We start from the raw sequence: 17261 nt of genomic DNA on the forward strand, positions 1-17261 counted from the left end.
ATATAATGCTGGGTTTATCTTCTAAAACAGCCAAGAACCTGATCCCTTTTTCTCTTTGCCTTGTCTAGTGGATATATATATATATATATATATCAAGAAAACAAATAGTACTGATGAGACTAAACCATGTGCATTATTAACACCAATATTAAATATGTCTGTTGATTGGCAATCTTTTTTTCTTTTTTGGTTTGCAAGTATGGCCCCAAGGATAGCTACTTTCTCAGACCAATGTGGTCCCTAGAGTAGACGCTATCTAAAATCTGCATTAATACAAATTCTGTTCTAGCCATGTGAAAGGACTAGAGAGGATTCAATCCAATTCTGAATGTGGTATAATGAACAGCAGATATTTCCATTATGATATTATGTTGTTTTGCCAAAAATACCTTTAGGCACTGCTTCGCTATATATATATAGTGTTCCTCCTTCAACCTTATATTTTGGAATCTGCTTGTATTTTCCGTCGGTGGGAGTGCATGTTATATCCAGCTCAGCTAGATTATCCTGCATTATTAGCTAATTTGTCTTTCTTGCTATGGTTAAACCATTAATGGTTATACAATAGAATTATGAGTTGGAAACTTATCACTTATAATCTCCTAGAGGATCTCTCAACCAAAAGTTTCTTGATATATTCTGTGTACACACACAGGAGAAGAATTTTTTTTTTCCAGAGGAATCGGGGAATGAATAGTTTATTTATCTCTGCCTCATTGGTATACGAGGTGATATTTTGGATGGTTGTGAAAGTTGGGATTCACGTGTTTCAGGCACACAATTGTACTATATAAGTAGTGCATTGTGTTGTGTTTCATTGAGTTTGATGTGAATCCTGGCAACCAATTGGTGAGTGACACATCAGCCTTTTGAGAAAAGGACTCTTGAGTATTCAAATGCAATGTTCCATACTCCAATGAACATGTTTCATGGGGGACCATGGCTCTGCTTCTCTGGACTTATCTCACATCCAATAGTATTGTTCCCTTGTATATATGCATATATTTAGCACACGAGCCCAGACAGTACGTAACAGGAGAAAGTAAATGGACCTGTTGGTTTGGAAGCAATGTGATCGATCTTTCCGGGCACTCCAATCATAAACTCATTTCTATTATGAAAATTTCTACAGTATGCCTTGAAAAAATATATAATCTACTGGTAGATCTTCGTTTTTTAACATTTGTATTAAAAACTATTTGTTATGCATATTTTTTTTATATAATTTTAACCAAATTCAACCGTCAAAAACTTAGGCCTCGTTCACTTTGCGGATTCGAGTTTTCAATTCGAGCTGAGATGTGACATTTTCTGATAGCTTTTTACTGTAGCAGAAAAAGTTAGATGTGATATTTTCTAAGAGCTTTTTACTGTAAAAACCTAAAACTGAAAACTCGAATCGGTGAAATGAACAAGGTCTTAGACTACCAATATGAGATCTTATTATAAGAGGCGACCTTCTATTAAATAGAAATAATTAACAGAATGTACTATATATGTATCACCGTTGAGTGATCATCATTAACCGTATATTTATAACTAAGCACCAATTTACATGGTAATCACATGAGGGCAGACAAATAATTAGATATAGGTCCTCAGTTCCCATATTGTATTTTTCCTCACTTTCTAACTGGTTCCAAGAAATCACTGGTGAGGTAGTATTTTCTTTTCCTAATTCTTGATGAACTTCATTTTCAAAAAAGTAGAGAACTAAACAAAGATTCATTGGCGACCAACAACTCCTTAGCTCTTTTGAGTTGAAATGAAGAAAAAATCTCATCCCCTGATCGAGCATAAACTGTACTATTTTCTTTATGTCCTGAGTACGATCACTCATTGCTTAAACCAATATCGTAGCTGTGACGTCTCCCTGAAATTAGCTGTCCTGTTTTTTTTTTATTAAAATAAAAAAATAAAAAGAAGTATTAATCGACTGTACCTGTTTGTATATATATATATATATATATATAAATATATATTTAAGAAATAATTAGAATAGATTAGATATATATATATATATATTGTGAGCGAGCGATTGGGATGAAGTCCACGTGCGTGCAAATGAGAGCTTGCAACTGAACGTCACCTGCTGTATGAGTGTAGGGTTTCTGTGGACATGTGTTTAATGGTTTTTATTCTTTTACTTTTAGACGACGATGATGTACGTACACGTGTTATAAGGATCGGGAAGAGACGTCGACGCATCGCAGAATATTCTCGAGTCTTGACGTTTGAAGATTTTCTTTAATTTGTCTCGTTGGCCCAAACTTTAACCGAAGGGGTAAATTACTAACTTCCATTTTGTTTCTCTTTCTCTCTCTCTTGATCTTCCCTTATAATTTGCTGGAGTTCATTTTCTTTCTGCAAGCTTACGCCTTCTGTTCTGAATTGCCTGTAGTCAAGTTGTAAATGTAGTTGGTCATAAGCGTTTACTTTAAGAGCTTTGTGTGTGTGTATGTGTGTGTCGTAGCCGTGACATTATATTCAGCATTAATGTCATAAAATATGCAAGATTGCATGAATGTGGTCAATTTGAGGGCAGCAATAATATCTGTACACGTAAGAAACATGATCTCAGATGACAAGTGAATATTGCTTATGCGCTTATGCTATCTTAACCTGCATTATGCATTAAGCACAGGATCTTAACCCTCTTAAGCTCAAAATTGAATGTATAATATATAATTATTACCTTTTCTATTTTAAAATTAATATTGGACGTGAGAGAGTACATGTAATCAAATTATGAGCTAGAACATCCCAATTAAGTTGACGTTCTCTAAATTACTTTTCCCATTTAAAATCTAATATTCAAATTTGTAAATGGAAAGTAAAATAAATAAATAAAACGATCCTTAAAACTAAAAACCAAACGGGAAAAAGAAAGAATCTAAAGGAAAAAAACGTAGGGCAACACTATGACTTGAGTGAAATAACTGGCACCAAGTCAAACCCTACAGATTGAGTCCCATTTAAAACCTTCCAAATAAAACTCAAAAGAAAGAAAAAAAAAAGGACTTCCCGTTAATTGAAACATGATAGTTAAGAATACATGCAACATCTTTAGAAATATTGCCTTGTTATTCTGTATATAAAGTTTGCATTACGTAGCTTATAGCTTATTTTATCGTAGAATCCCTTTTCATGAAAGTATCAAACTGTCCCGCAAATAATAATACGTGTGTGTATAGCAAATTTCCATGCAAGGAGACATTTAACTACCCCCAGTCTTATTTAAAATCAAAAATAATAATACAAGAAAAAATAGAAAATTTACTCTTGAGAGTGTATGAGTCTGGACTTTTACTCTTTATTTTTAATAAATACTCTTTCGTTAGTATAATTATTTGACTAAAAAAGTTATGAATTTAAAATAAATAATAAAAACTTTGACTCATACACTTTTAATAAATATCTTATCCTTTATATAATGCGCGCGTGTAAGTGTACATATGTGAAATATATGTATGGCCACCCCAAAAGTACTCAGCAATTAAATGTACAGTAGTACTGTCGCCAAATCTTGAAACTTATATATATTAATATATATATATATATATACGTATATTTGTAGCAGGATCGGAGATCTGGAGTATCCGATCTTAATGAACATGTGGCACGAGCTTGGTCGTAGCAAATCACGCGCGTATATGTATAGCTAGCGGTGTTTCAGTTTATTTATTGAAACATTTTATTTTTCTACTCCTCTTGTATGTGTGTGGGTTCAAGGAATATATATATATATATATATATATCTGTGTGTGCACGTGCGCGTATCAAGTGTAACGTCAATTCGCATTTTGTTTATTGTGAGAAAATCTGTTGCATCTCTGCCCCGCCTGATTTCGGGAGGTTAAGCTTCACACATCTCAGAAAGAAGATGTGAATGTATAACGTGGCTTTGTGCGGATTAAACACGTTACCCCACAATTTACTTAATCTCATACTTCCACGTATATTTGTCTTTTCCAATATTTTCCAAGCCCTTCGGAGTTTCTTTTGCTGATATATTCATCTATATATATAATAAGTTTAAAAGTATTTCCAAAATGAAATTAAAAAAAATTGTGTCACTGCATATGTATGATGAGGTGGGGGGATCATACATGATAATGGTTGTGATGACAACGCTATATCTTACGTACTACATGTATGTTTAACATTATTACATATACGAGATATATGTTACAGTCCTATATGTAAATATATATATATATAGTAAAATTTCTAGAGGTGAAATCTTTGACAGGGAAAATCCCATTTGTTTTCACACCTTGTGTTTTTCTTTGAAATATGGAACTTTGTCCTCTAGGCATTTAAATGGCCGCCCTTCGGTAACAACATTGTCAGATTAATGTAAATATTGGGACTGCTAGTTCTTAAAGGAGAAGAGCAAGTTTATTAGCTATATCCCTTATAGATCAATTATCAAGCATTATATAATTACCAACAAAAATTATTAAGCATTATAAAATCTGTTTGGCATAACTTTAATATATTAATGATGAGTTTGGGGCACTTTAATTCACCTACCAAGACACACTACAACAAAAACGCTTATTTGCGACGACGGAATGTCGTCGCAAATAATTATATTATCATTGCAAGTAATATATTTGTGACGATATATTATCGTAAATTAGTCATCACAAAAAACTAGACGCAGATAATATATTTGCGACGATAAAGTTTTAAGATGTCGTCGTTAATAGATTAGCGACGACGGCCGTCGCGATTAAGTCGTCACGAATATTCCGTCGAACATGTTGTTGATGATGACGTGTCCTAAATTATTTGCGACGACAAATATCGTCGCAAAAGTTTTTAAAACCTTTTACAGCCATGGACTTCAAAGTGTCGTCGCTAGTAATGTATACTATTTACGACGACATTTTAGATTTGTCATCGCAAAAATTATTTTTATTTTTTCCCGTACTTTCATAATAATATTAATTATTAAATATATAAATTAGAAGAAAATTTAATAATAAAATAAAATAATAAAATTGATATTTGTTAATAAAAGATTGATATAAAATAGTAAACACAATAATAAAATAACTCTTAACAAGTAAATTAATCAAAAAATACTAAAAAGTATTGATAATAAGAAAAATAAAAACATATATTTTAATTTGCTAAATTAACAACATCGTCGTCCTCATCCCGTGGGTATATAGACAGACTTTTTAGTGACGACAAAAAGACTATTTGCAAGAGATGTCATCGCAAATTAACTTATAATACTATTTGTAACGATACGTGTCGTCGCAAATATAACTTAATTATAACGAAGGTTCTGAAATTATTATTTGTGACGACATATATTAATTTGCATTTGTAACTTTTTCTTTTCAATTTTATTTTTTATTCTTTAAGATGTGTGACGTGTATGTGCACACACATATCTTTAACCTTCATTATTCTGTTATTGATCCATTAATTCGATACCCTTTTTAGGAACTTCTTAGTCATTATCGGTTTTTACCTTTTGAGTTTGGAGACTTTATAAAATAAATAAATAAAAACTAATTAATCGTTGTGGGGTCTGATGCAATTCTAAATTAATTGGTCGTTCATAACGGCAATGTATACTCAATTATTGTTTTGTAATACATATCCACAACCATTTTAGTTATATATATATATATATTAATAGCTATATATATAGAATTAATTAATATTAAGAAAGCGACCAGAACATTAAACTACAATCATGAAGTTGTGGTTAGCGCTTATTACTAGTTATTTCTGCTGACGTACTTTTATAGTGATCAAACTCAGAATACACTAACTAGATTATACATCCACATTAATTATTAACAGAAAAACATATGGCTTAAGACTTATCATTTTGTCGGCAATGTGGTACTATATAGTGAGTTAAATGTGTGCATATATTAAATTGGACCGTCAAAGTTAGGTGGAGGGGAAAATATATTGTATTTATTTTGACCGAACAAAAGCAAGACACACTTCAGTATTTCTTTTTGAGTATTTTAATCCCCCTGATGATTCGTCAATGCCCACTATACTTAATTAATAGAGAATAGAGAGGCTTCTGGTGATTAAGGTTTCATTTTCTAGGTTTATCTTTTCTTATCCTTAGAACACAAAATGAAAAAGAAAGGTTAATCTTTTCAGCCAATGAAAATGGAAGAACTATTAGTGGCCACTCTCCCTACCTTCCCTCTATATCATCACTAGAAGTCTAAAGCGAAACCAGTGGCCTCTATATAATTCGTGACAAAATAAGATTTAATATAAATAATAAAGAATATTGGTAGCAAAAATTAAATAATAAAACCAGTCATGTAATTAAATGGTGGTTCTCCAGGAGACCAACTAATAATGACTAGCTATGGGGAGAGGAGAGATAATTTGGTAAGCATGAAGCACATGACATAAGAAAGAGAGAAAATGTCTTACTTTAAAAACAAAAATATATGATATATAAACAAGTGACACCTTGGAAATACCTGGCATTGCCACATATATATAAGATGTTCTCAGAGTAACTACCGAGGGTGAAGAGCTTCGATATCTATATTTGGACAAATAATATATGTGTGTGTATATATATATATATGTGTGTGTGTGTGTTTGTTTGAGTTGTATGGTAGCTGTGTATTAATTTAATGGGGCTGTTTGGTTTATGAGTTTAAAATTTTATGAATCTATGGATAAATTTGAAAATTTTTTAAACTTTGGGAAAATTTTAAAAAGGTTTTTTTTTTTTTTTTTTTTTTTTTTTTTTTGAATCCTGACTGCTGAAAACATATTCTACATCGCTTTAGGAAAAACTTACCACCCCACTTTAATTTTGGCCGCTTAAACTTAAAGTATACAGTGAAACCCCATCCAATGTTGTTTGCATAATCTTTTCTTTGCAATATTTTTCCTTTTCATGTTGATTTTTTGAAAAAAAAAAAAAAAAAATCCTAGTTGATGTAACTAAACATCAGTTCCTATCTTTATAACATTAACATTTATTAATTCATTGAAAATATAAATATATTGTGGACCTAAATTATTCTATTTCGCCCCCTTTCTTTGTTTGAATTATTCCTTTGGCCAGCAAGATAAGTGGGGAAAAAAAAAAAACACAACATGAAAATCGTATTTATCTTATAATTTGAACGCCCTGGTAGATTAATTAAAAACAAAAATCTACAGCATGACGGTTGTGCTTTAGACTATTAAAAAGAAAAGAATGCCCTCGCCGTGCACTTATTTACATTTTATGTTCTGGTCCAATCACCAATATATACATATATAGATATATATATATATATATATATGCTTGGGCAAACGTCCTTGTTGGAGACTTCATCGACCAAATATAGTGTGTGCATATATATATATATATATATATATATATGATCAACTCAAAGTTAAACTTACACCATTTATATTGCAATACTACAGGAGAAATATTAATTTCTATCAATTTTATAATAGACTTAGTAGACATCATGCAGCTCGTCATGGTCCACACAGATTTTAAGGACCCTCTCTATATACATATTGTTAATAGTATACACAATATACATTATATGACTTCCTGTATGTTCTTTATATCTCCACTTTCTTGGGCTCCAAGATCAGAGAGAGATAAAGGAAAAAAATTAAAAAACAAAAAAACAAAGGATATATATATATACACATACAGACATACACACAAACATTACACACACATAATTATATACGTGTGCGCTCCACTTATATATATATATATATATATATATATATGCGTGAGGGTGAGGTCAGGTGTTGAATTGTTAGAAATGGGATGGGAAGCGGAGACATGTGGCTGCAAAGTTCAAGCACTTGTAGGCAGATTCCCAATCTCTGAGATTTCGGCCTTTTGTCATGAGCTCCCTCTAACGCCTATCTTACGAACACCTGCATGTACCGTTGGCGGCCGTTGTCGGCCACACACAACTCTACTATTCACTGTCCTTTCTTTTGCTTCTTTATTTTTAAATTTTCGTTTCATTCTCAATTTATCCGTAATTTTAAAAATTCTCACTTTACTATTTAAATTTTAAATTGTTCCTATTTTATCCCATAGGTTAGAATTTCTGTTAAAAATAAATAGAAAAATATAAAATAATACAGTCATATAATCTTTTTATTTCAATATCTATTAAAAATAAACATATATAAAAAACCACATTATCAAATTTATCTTTTTTGTTTCTGAAATGATTTTAATAGAAATTCTTATAAAAAAGTGAAATTGGAACTGATCCAAAAATTAGAAGGCAACGTAAGAGCTTTTAAAATTTAAGGAGCAAATTTAAAAGAACCTTAAAATTCAGAGCACCTGTGATAATAATATTCTTTTTTTTTTTTTGAGCTTGTTACTAGCTTAATAATAATTTCTATACATTTATATATACGTGCGTGTATGTATACTATATGTGTGTGTATATAAATTAAGAGCTAGGCACAGCTAGGGTTTTCTGTCAATTCCTTAAGTGAAATATTGAGCTCATTCTCTTTGGTAAATTATTTGCTGGATTTCCGGTTCTCAGTCCAGGTGTCACGTGAATATCATATGATACCCACATGTGAGACTTGACCATTTATAAGAGAAAGTGTTTCAATTTTTTTCAAAAAAAAAAAAAAAAAGAACCAATTTTTGTGTGAATCTTGTAATATGGTCATCTCTAGAAGCTCCAACAGAAAAGCATGCTAGCCAATATCAGATTTTATACTTTTAACATATTATTTTATTCAAGTATGATGTGAAGTTGACCATATGTATTTCTTTAGGATTCTAATTACCAGCTTGCCAATTAAAGGGGAAAAAAATAAAAAACTTATTTAGAAACTAATGAAAAGAAAGAAAGTAATGCAGTACTATATGCGTGAAATACAGGTCACTAAAATTGACTGGAAAATTTTGGACGATGATAGGCAGAAGAATATTTGAACATGTTTTTTTCATGAAATTAAGAGACAAAACCAACGTTACTAGTTGTAATTTCTAAAAAATGAAAAGCTCAATGTCACCGCGTACGTTTCAATCAAGCTAGACACAAATATGATAGTAATACTAAACAATGACGTGTGGATATTTAAATATCATTGCATGTGTCTCTTTCTGTAGCCTTTGTTTGTGATGGAAAGCAGTACTACGTGGTAATTTGCAACTCGGTTTTGATATTAATGGGGAACCAATAATTATATTATGCATAAGATCACTCGAAAACTACAGCTTAAAAGATTGGCCAATATCGTTCGTTGTATGTTATCTCTTACATTTCATGCTTCTTAACGTTTTCACCGATGCTCACCAAAAAAAAAAAAAAAAAAAAAAAAAAAAAAAAAAAAAAAAAAAAAAAAAAAAAAAAAGAAACAAACAAACAAACGTTTTCACCAATTATAATATTACATTATTTTCTACGGTGAGTGTGGAGACCTAACGGTAATGGAGTTCTCATTTTAGATTGTTTAAGACCACTCTCTCGCGTAACTTTAGACTAGGGTAACGCGCTCTTCGTCTGAAGAGCAAGGACCATAGGGTCTTTAATGAATATTTCTATCAGCATTTGGGAGTCTTTTTGATAATGTTCAATGGTGTATGCTGACGTTGGTCCCCACTCCTGACTTGATCTACTTTATCAATAACAACTAAAAAAAATTTAAACTCTCCAGCTCTGTTTTTTATTTTTTTATTTTTAATTTTTTCAAGTGACATTCTTTTGCCACTTGCAACCTACTCTATCATATAAAATCACATTTTAACTTAAATTAAAAACTCGAATTATGAAATTAAACAAACCCTTAATCAATGTACAGCCACATCATACATATTTGTGATATTGAAAACGGTTGTACCAATTAGATATCAACTTTATCGCCAATTTTTTGAAACTTATATAGTTATCGTAAGGATGTCCCAGTCCATCAATCAATCATGCATGAACTAATAATGAACATAAGTATGAAAATAATTGTTCAATATTACAAAGAAGCTGAGAATAGAAATAAGTGTACGAAACGATCTAATCCCCATCCAAGTCCAAAACAGAGCTTCTTCATTATAGGGCTGTTTCATTATAAAACTATTGTACTTTATCATCATGACACTGTTCGTGTCTCCCCATCTTAACTTATCATTTTTTTTTTCAAGAGAGAGAGAGAGAGAGAGAGAGAGAGAGAGAGATTGCTCATATAGTGCATGGTTTTGTGTTTTCAAAGTGGGAATTATTATTGCATTGTATAGTACGAATGGTCGGTGGAACTTTCTGCATAAGCTGACCAATCAGGCATGAGATATGTTGGAATAATATTTCACCGTGCCTTATTTATTAGCAGTTAAAATATGCACACACTTTAGCTAGTACTCGTTTGTAACATGCCATGCACCCATACATGTCCCAAGTGTACTCAGAATTTTTTGGCTTTTATTTTGTTGAATTCGAGTTACATATAAGCTAGTACCATATATCAATATGACTATAAAAAAAATACCATATATTATATATGATATAGACATACATCGTGAAACTTACATGTATTACTTGTGAAAAGTAATAGCAAAGTTTTTATTATTTATCAGAAAATAAAGTTTTATTATCAATAATTAATTAGTTCACATAAATAAAGTTAAGCGCCCATATCTGGTGGCGGAAAAATTTTAAAGATAGTTCTAGCTAGTGCGCTACTATATATAAAGAATAAAGTTAAAAATGATAATGAGAGGGCCTTACACAGTTGTGGGCAGTTATAAGCCGTTATGTTTTGAGCATAATATTATTTAAACCACAACAAGCGCATAACTTTGCCATTAATTTTTTTTAATATTTCGTTCCCGTTCCACGCTATTTTGCTTCCACTCCTTAATTGTTTTCATATTTAATAGCGTGTACAAAGTTTTTTTTTTTTAATACAGAAAATAATGTTTGCCGAGTTACAACTACAGGAGTTAGTGCCTCACTGCCTTGACAAGCATGTATAATTGTATAAGTTGTATATAGAGGCTATAAATTTATTTTAATTATATTCACGAATAAATTAATGAGATCAGTTTCCTTTTCTCTAAATGTAAGTTTCTTTTTTCTTTTGAAGTAAATCTAAGTTTTTTAACCCTTACAAGCTTGAAAGGTCGGTATGTGAATTATTCAGGGCTCATTTAGTTCGTTAATTTGAGTTTTTAATTCGAATTGATATGTGATTTTATGTGAGAGTTTTTTATTGTAGCAAAAAAGTTAGATGTGACTGTTTTTTAGAACTTTTTTCTGTATCAAAACTCGAATTGGTGAAATGAAGGGGCCTCAAGTTTTTTTTTTCACAATTTGAATCACAACTCAAAACTTTTTGGCACAGCGTTTCACTCTCAAAATTCAAATTCAACTTTTTTTGCTACAATATTTTCTCTCACATAAATTTACTTTTCAACTCAAATTCTCAATTTGAACCCGCAAAAAGAAGAACCTCTCAGTAATGCTTGACGATTTCTTTTTCATGAGTAGATTACAACAATTATATTACCTTTTTTTTTTGTTTGGAATTTACAATATCACTCATGAAGAGCTACCTAGCAATGAAATATTGTTGATTAACAATCAACATAGCTATAGTTTTATCCTTTCGAAGTTCCAACTAGTTATAGTACTCTAGAATTACGAAAAAAGCTTAGTGGTTCACTGAAGTTAGTCACCACAACAACAAAAAGAAGGAAAATAGATCTAACAGATAAAATCACATGTTGTGGGAGCTACTTTGATTAGATGCGGTGTTCAACACCATCTCGGCTTCCTCTAGCAATAATGTTCTGATATTAAATATTTCAATATCACGTAAAAAGGTACGTGTGGTTGGTTCGTCCGTTGGGACCTAACATGGTCGTTTATCCTCCAAAGGGCGCCCTTCACTTTCAAGCACCTGAACAAAACAATGTGGGGATCCAAAAGCAACAATAATCACATGCAATGCTCTTCATACTGTCCTGTTCTTTTGTCTTTGCATATGGTCTATATCATGTCGGGTTTTGGTATTTATAGGAACGAAAGAAATTAAGTTTATTCACCTAAATCTATAGAAGGAATATATATAATTACGATTATATATATATTTTTTTGAACGGTTGATACGCGTATCTTTGCATGTACCTATCCTTTTCCCTTTATTATTATTATTTTTTTATCTAACTCAGACACGCCAAAATAAATAAGACGAAAAAGGTAAAAGGAAATAATACCTCGAAGGTCATCATGTGGGCTTGTTCCGCTTTGTGCCGCTGTCACAAAGATAGGAAGATCAACAATGGTGATTTTAGGCTTTTTTGTTAGTTCTTTCTTCGATATGTCCTTTGGTTTTGTTTCCTCTTTTATGTATACAAAAAATTTAAATTTTAAACTTCAGAATTAAAAATCATAGTTTGAGTATACCTTCCAAACGAGTTCTTATTATGTCAAGGACTTTGCATGGAATCACACATATTTTTCTTTATTGATAATATTTAAGTGCTTCATTTTTTTAAGGTAAAGTGCAAAATATTATTAAGTAATAGCCAACAGTTGACAAACTTTTGGTGGGAATCAATATATATAGTGATTGAATGTATACATGTTTTGGTAAGAAGTAGGGGAAAAAAAGAGACGAGAAAACATAAAGACTTTTTAGACAATGGCAAAGTTTTATTAACCATATTGAAATATAGCAAAAATCTTAAAATATTATATAATTAGCCCCAATTCATTAATAATAATTTTGTAGCGTAAACATGAACATCCTTATAGCAATTACTATGTAAATTTTTTTACTGTAAAAAAAATCTTATATATATTTCAACTCCATTATGATAATTTTGTCATGTTGTGAAATTTTTAGAAATAAAATATGGAATATAATTTATTTTAGAATCAGTACAACGGTAATACGCGGGTCCATTAATTCGTTTCCAACTGATCTTTGACCTGCGATAAAGTTTAGTGGGACTTTTGTATATGCTTTCCCACCCCCACTTTTCTGTTAATTGTCGTTGCCCAATTATACAAGAACAACTTTCTATAAAGTTATGGCCAATATTGATTCTCCGGCAAAATAATAATATGCGTATTATTTTTGTTGCGGAAATAAGATGATTGGACTTTTCCTTCATTTCATGATTTTCATGTGCTGAACAGTATATCCAAATTATTATGCTTAATTTTGATTCCTAAAAGAGAGACTGCGATGAATCCGCAAGCTAAACAGAGAGAAGAAAAAAAAAAAAAAAAAAGGAACAAAATTAATTTATTGGGTTTGTAAACAGTGAAAATTAGGAAACGATATGATCTCTGCTAGTGTTTACTAATTAAATGTGATTGGTTAAATTATCTTTTAATTTAACTTCAATACTAACTAAAGTAAAATCACGGTAATTGCCTCCATTTATGTTTATATTATATAATAGTCTCTATCTCTAGCAATACTAAATTTGATCTACAAATTTTGGTACCAAGTTTAGATCTAGACACGATATTATTTTTATCATCAATTATTTATGATATTCAAGTATTCATCTTTTAAGCGCAAAAAACAAATTAAAACAGTCTAATAAAATATCTTCAATTAATTATAAGTAATTAGCGTTTTTAGTTCTTTAGTTCCTGGATTTTTTTTTTTAGTAATTAATATATATATTACTGCGTGCTGAAAGAGTAATTAACATGTTAGTTCCTAAACTATAAGCATTATGTTGGTTGAAACCCAATTAATTAACTGAAAAATAAAAACTGAAAGTCTTAAACGTCCAAGATAGTTCATGATTTAATTTGTTGTTCATGAATTTGAGAAGAAAATGAATGATTTTATAGTAGGATATGAAAATATGGGTATATAGGACATCATTGTAATTGACATATCACAGTAAAATTATATCATATTAAAACAAATGAATTCTCGACAGAAGTGTATATTTTTGAACATGTAGATCTAGTTCACAAAAGTACGCAAAACAAATAAAACTTTATAAATTTAACAGTTAAAATGAAGTCTTATTTGCAAGGTATTTTTATACCAGTAAAATTCTAATAAAACAAATATAATTAGTTAAGAGAATTTCTAATAAAACAAACATAATTGATTAAGAGAATTTCTAATAAAACAAATATAATTAAATAAGAGAATTTCTAATAAAACAATTATAATTAATTAAAAGAATTTAGTATATTATGGTAATAACGGTACTTTTACTTTATCAATAGGCACTGCTGTTTCAATAAACTAACTCATGATTAAAAGTATTTTGCGTCTCGCGTCTTAAATTTTTAGTATACACACTTAAAGATCTAATCATTAAAAAATTAATGTAACAATTAAAATAATAATACCTGATAAGAAAACTAGAGTTTGTATTTCCTACTATAAGGTTGCTAAAAATAAATAAATAAATAAATAAACTCAAGTTTATTCAAATTTAATTTTTTTTATTAAAATATTTTTCTCTCCCAATTCCAAATCAAGTTCTCACTTGAGCTGTGAAATAAAATATGCCCAAGCCCCCAATTGTTAATCACATGGTCAAATTTTATTCCTGCTATGGTATTTCTTTAAATGGGTGGGGTCCAGAGAGGAATGATGGGGTCCAATGGGAGGAGGGGCTGATAAGTGATACCGGCTTTGACCGTGTGGCATTGGTTGGAGGGACAGCTTCATATTAAAGTCTCTGTAACCGACCGTTGGATGGTATTTTGGATTTTGTGCAATTTCATTATTTCAGTTTCAGTTTCCGACTCGCTCAACTGGCTCCGGATCAACTGGGTAAGAGTTTGTGAAGATTGCTTATAGCTTGAAAGGATGATTGATTCAATACAGGCACAGGCAGGTCTCATTTATTTTACTATTTTAAATTTTAAATTTTAAATTTTTACAGTTAAAAAATCTCAAAAAATATTATGTTTAATTTTTTTTGTTACAGTTAAAATTTTTTAAAAAAAATGTTATATCTCAAATTTAAAATTTAAATATACTTTGATAAGACCCTAATTAACTTCTTAGGCTGTGGAGCGTCCATGATTATAGACATTGCAACATATTGCTTTTGCCTTTTCTCCTATGCGTTTTGATTTTCTTTTTTTTCCTTTCTATTTTTTCTGTTTTTATTTTTTTGTTTTCCTTTTTCCAACTAAGAAGATTGTTTCAATACTACTTTTTTTGAGATTTTTTTTTTTTTACTGTGTGCTTTGATCAACGAGTGTTATTTTTAGAGTTGAAAGAAAATCAATGTGCATATTGTAAGTAGTATACATATATATTTTACCAAGAAAAAAGTAGCAATCTTTGACTTATTAAAATTTAATTTATATATATATACACATATTCAGAGCAAACGAAATTGATCTAAAGAGTGGCGACCTATGCATTTATTGATCTAAAAACAGTTTTTTTTTTTTTTTTTTTTTGAAATAGGATCTAAAAACAGTATTAATTACATAGTTTTTCTATTATTTGATAACTTGTAAGTGCCATCGGGCGGGCCGAATCATTTTTTTGTTCTTTTTTTTCTTTTTGAAAGTATTTGTGGTTAATTGCAGCATAGAATATGTAAGCCTCTAAAACATAATTGTAAGAGTAGAACTTTCTTAGTAGTATTTTTTTTTTCCTTTTTTCTCTAAGGCAAAAAGAGAATTCTAGTAAAGTAGCCAGATGTCAACTCATATAAAAACTGTTTTTCTTTTTTCTTTTAAGGAAGAATATTAATAGAAATTAGAAATAATTAATTCACGTTGTGTTTTTTTTAGGGAAATTAACTATATTATTTATGTTATAAAGAACTCTTAAAAATACCAGAAAGGTAATTGACCAACTCAAAGTTAGTATTTTGAAACAAAACGGGGAACAAAGTACAACTCAAAGTTGTACTGAAATATTATGCGTTAAGTTCTTTAAAGAGTGGCGCTTGGATCATCTTCTCTCAATATATTTGACATTGTTCTGCCACAATACATGTAACGATGACATAGAACTCGTGATCTTTTTATCTTTCATACAATATTGCACAAATGGATACGACTACTTCATGTAGATACTTCTGGCTTCTTCTAAATCAAATTTTTCATGATGAATACTGTCAATGGTCAACCCGATTTTAAGCGCAATTTACCAAAATTAGAAGCATTTACTTGACCGGATATATACAAAAAGATACACATACGTATAACATATGTGGATGAGAACAAAAATTCAATTAATAACTAGGAAACAAAAAAAAAGTATATCTTATATTATTATTATATATAGATCATTGGAATAGCATAATGGTAATTTCAATCTAATTAACTTCACAGCGTATAGAGTTCAAATCAAAAAGGCAATTTTTATTGTAGGCCTTCTATTTTTACCCTACCAAAATTTTTATCGTTAAATTGACTTTTAGATTAATTTTAAAAATTCTCCCTGAATTATGACCCATGTAACATTTTTCCCATTGAATTTCAAAATGTAACATCCGCTCCCCCCGAACTTTGTTCCATTAACAAATTTGCCTCTTCCGTTACAGAGTGACGAAATTTGCCACGTGTCCATTATTTAGTGAGATTTTAAAGTATAATTACACTTATACCCATCTTCGTTCAGAATTACTAGTAACGGAAGGGGCATTATTGCATCAGTTTATCCAAAATTAGATCTCATTATTTCTCTCAACATGAGACAAAATCCTAACAACATGAGAAGAACTACCGAAGACAAATTGACCCATGCCACCAAAGAGGTTGGAAATTGCAAAGAAATGAGGAGCTAGAGCACCCTATGTTGGCGTGTGAGTCCACGCGTAGCTACCATCAACTATAACCTTGGCATGCACTCCCCCGAAAGAGACGTAGCACCATAGGGATCAAAAAGCCTCCAAGATGCAACTCTTCCAGAGCTCCTGCACTTCTCATGCTAGTGAAACCACCATCGACATTGAGCATCCACCAACAAACGCTACCCTCTCTTAACTCTGTCTTGACGAGGGAAATGAACCCTAAAAGTAATAGAACTACGAAAGACAACACGTTGAGAAGAACAGTCAAAAAATTGGTGGCCCCCTCCTCCACTTCGCCAAAACCCAACCCAACCACGAGCTGTGCTTGCCTCTAGATTCGTCATCATGAAATGTTTTTGGAACAAATCTTAATTTTTTTAATAACCTGATAAATTAATGTATTTTAATTCCTTTTTTAATAACGTGGGGTTTTTGCAAGATATTTTAACCCTCCTTAGACGGGTTAAATAATTAACATGTGGTGAATTCCGTCACTCAGTGTATCGGAAGA

Source organism: Morus notabilis, unplaced genomic scaffold, assembly GCF_000414095.1.
Source record: "Morus notabilis unplaced genomic scaffold, ASM41409v2 Scaffold336, whole genome shotgun sequence".
Lineage (NCBI taxonomy): Eukaryota > Viridiplantae > Streptophyta > Magnoliopsida > Rosales > Moraceae > Morus > Morus notabilis.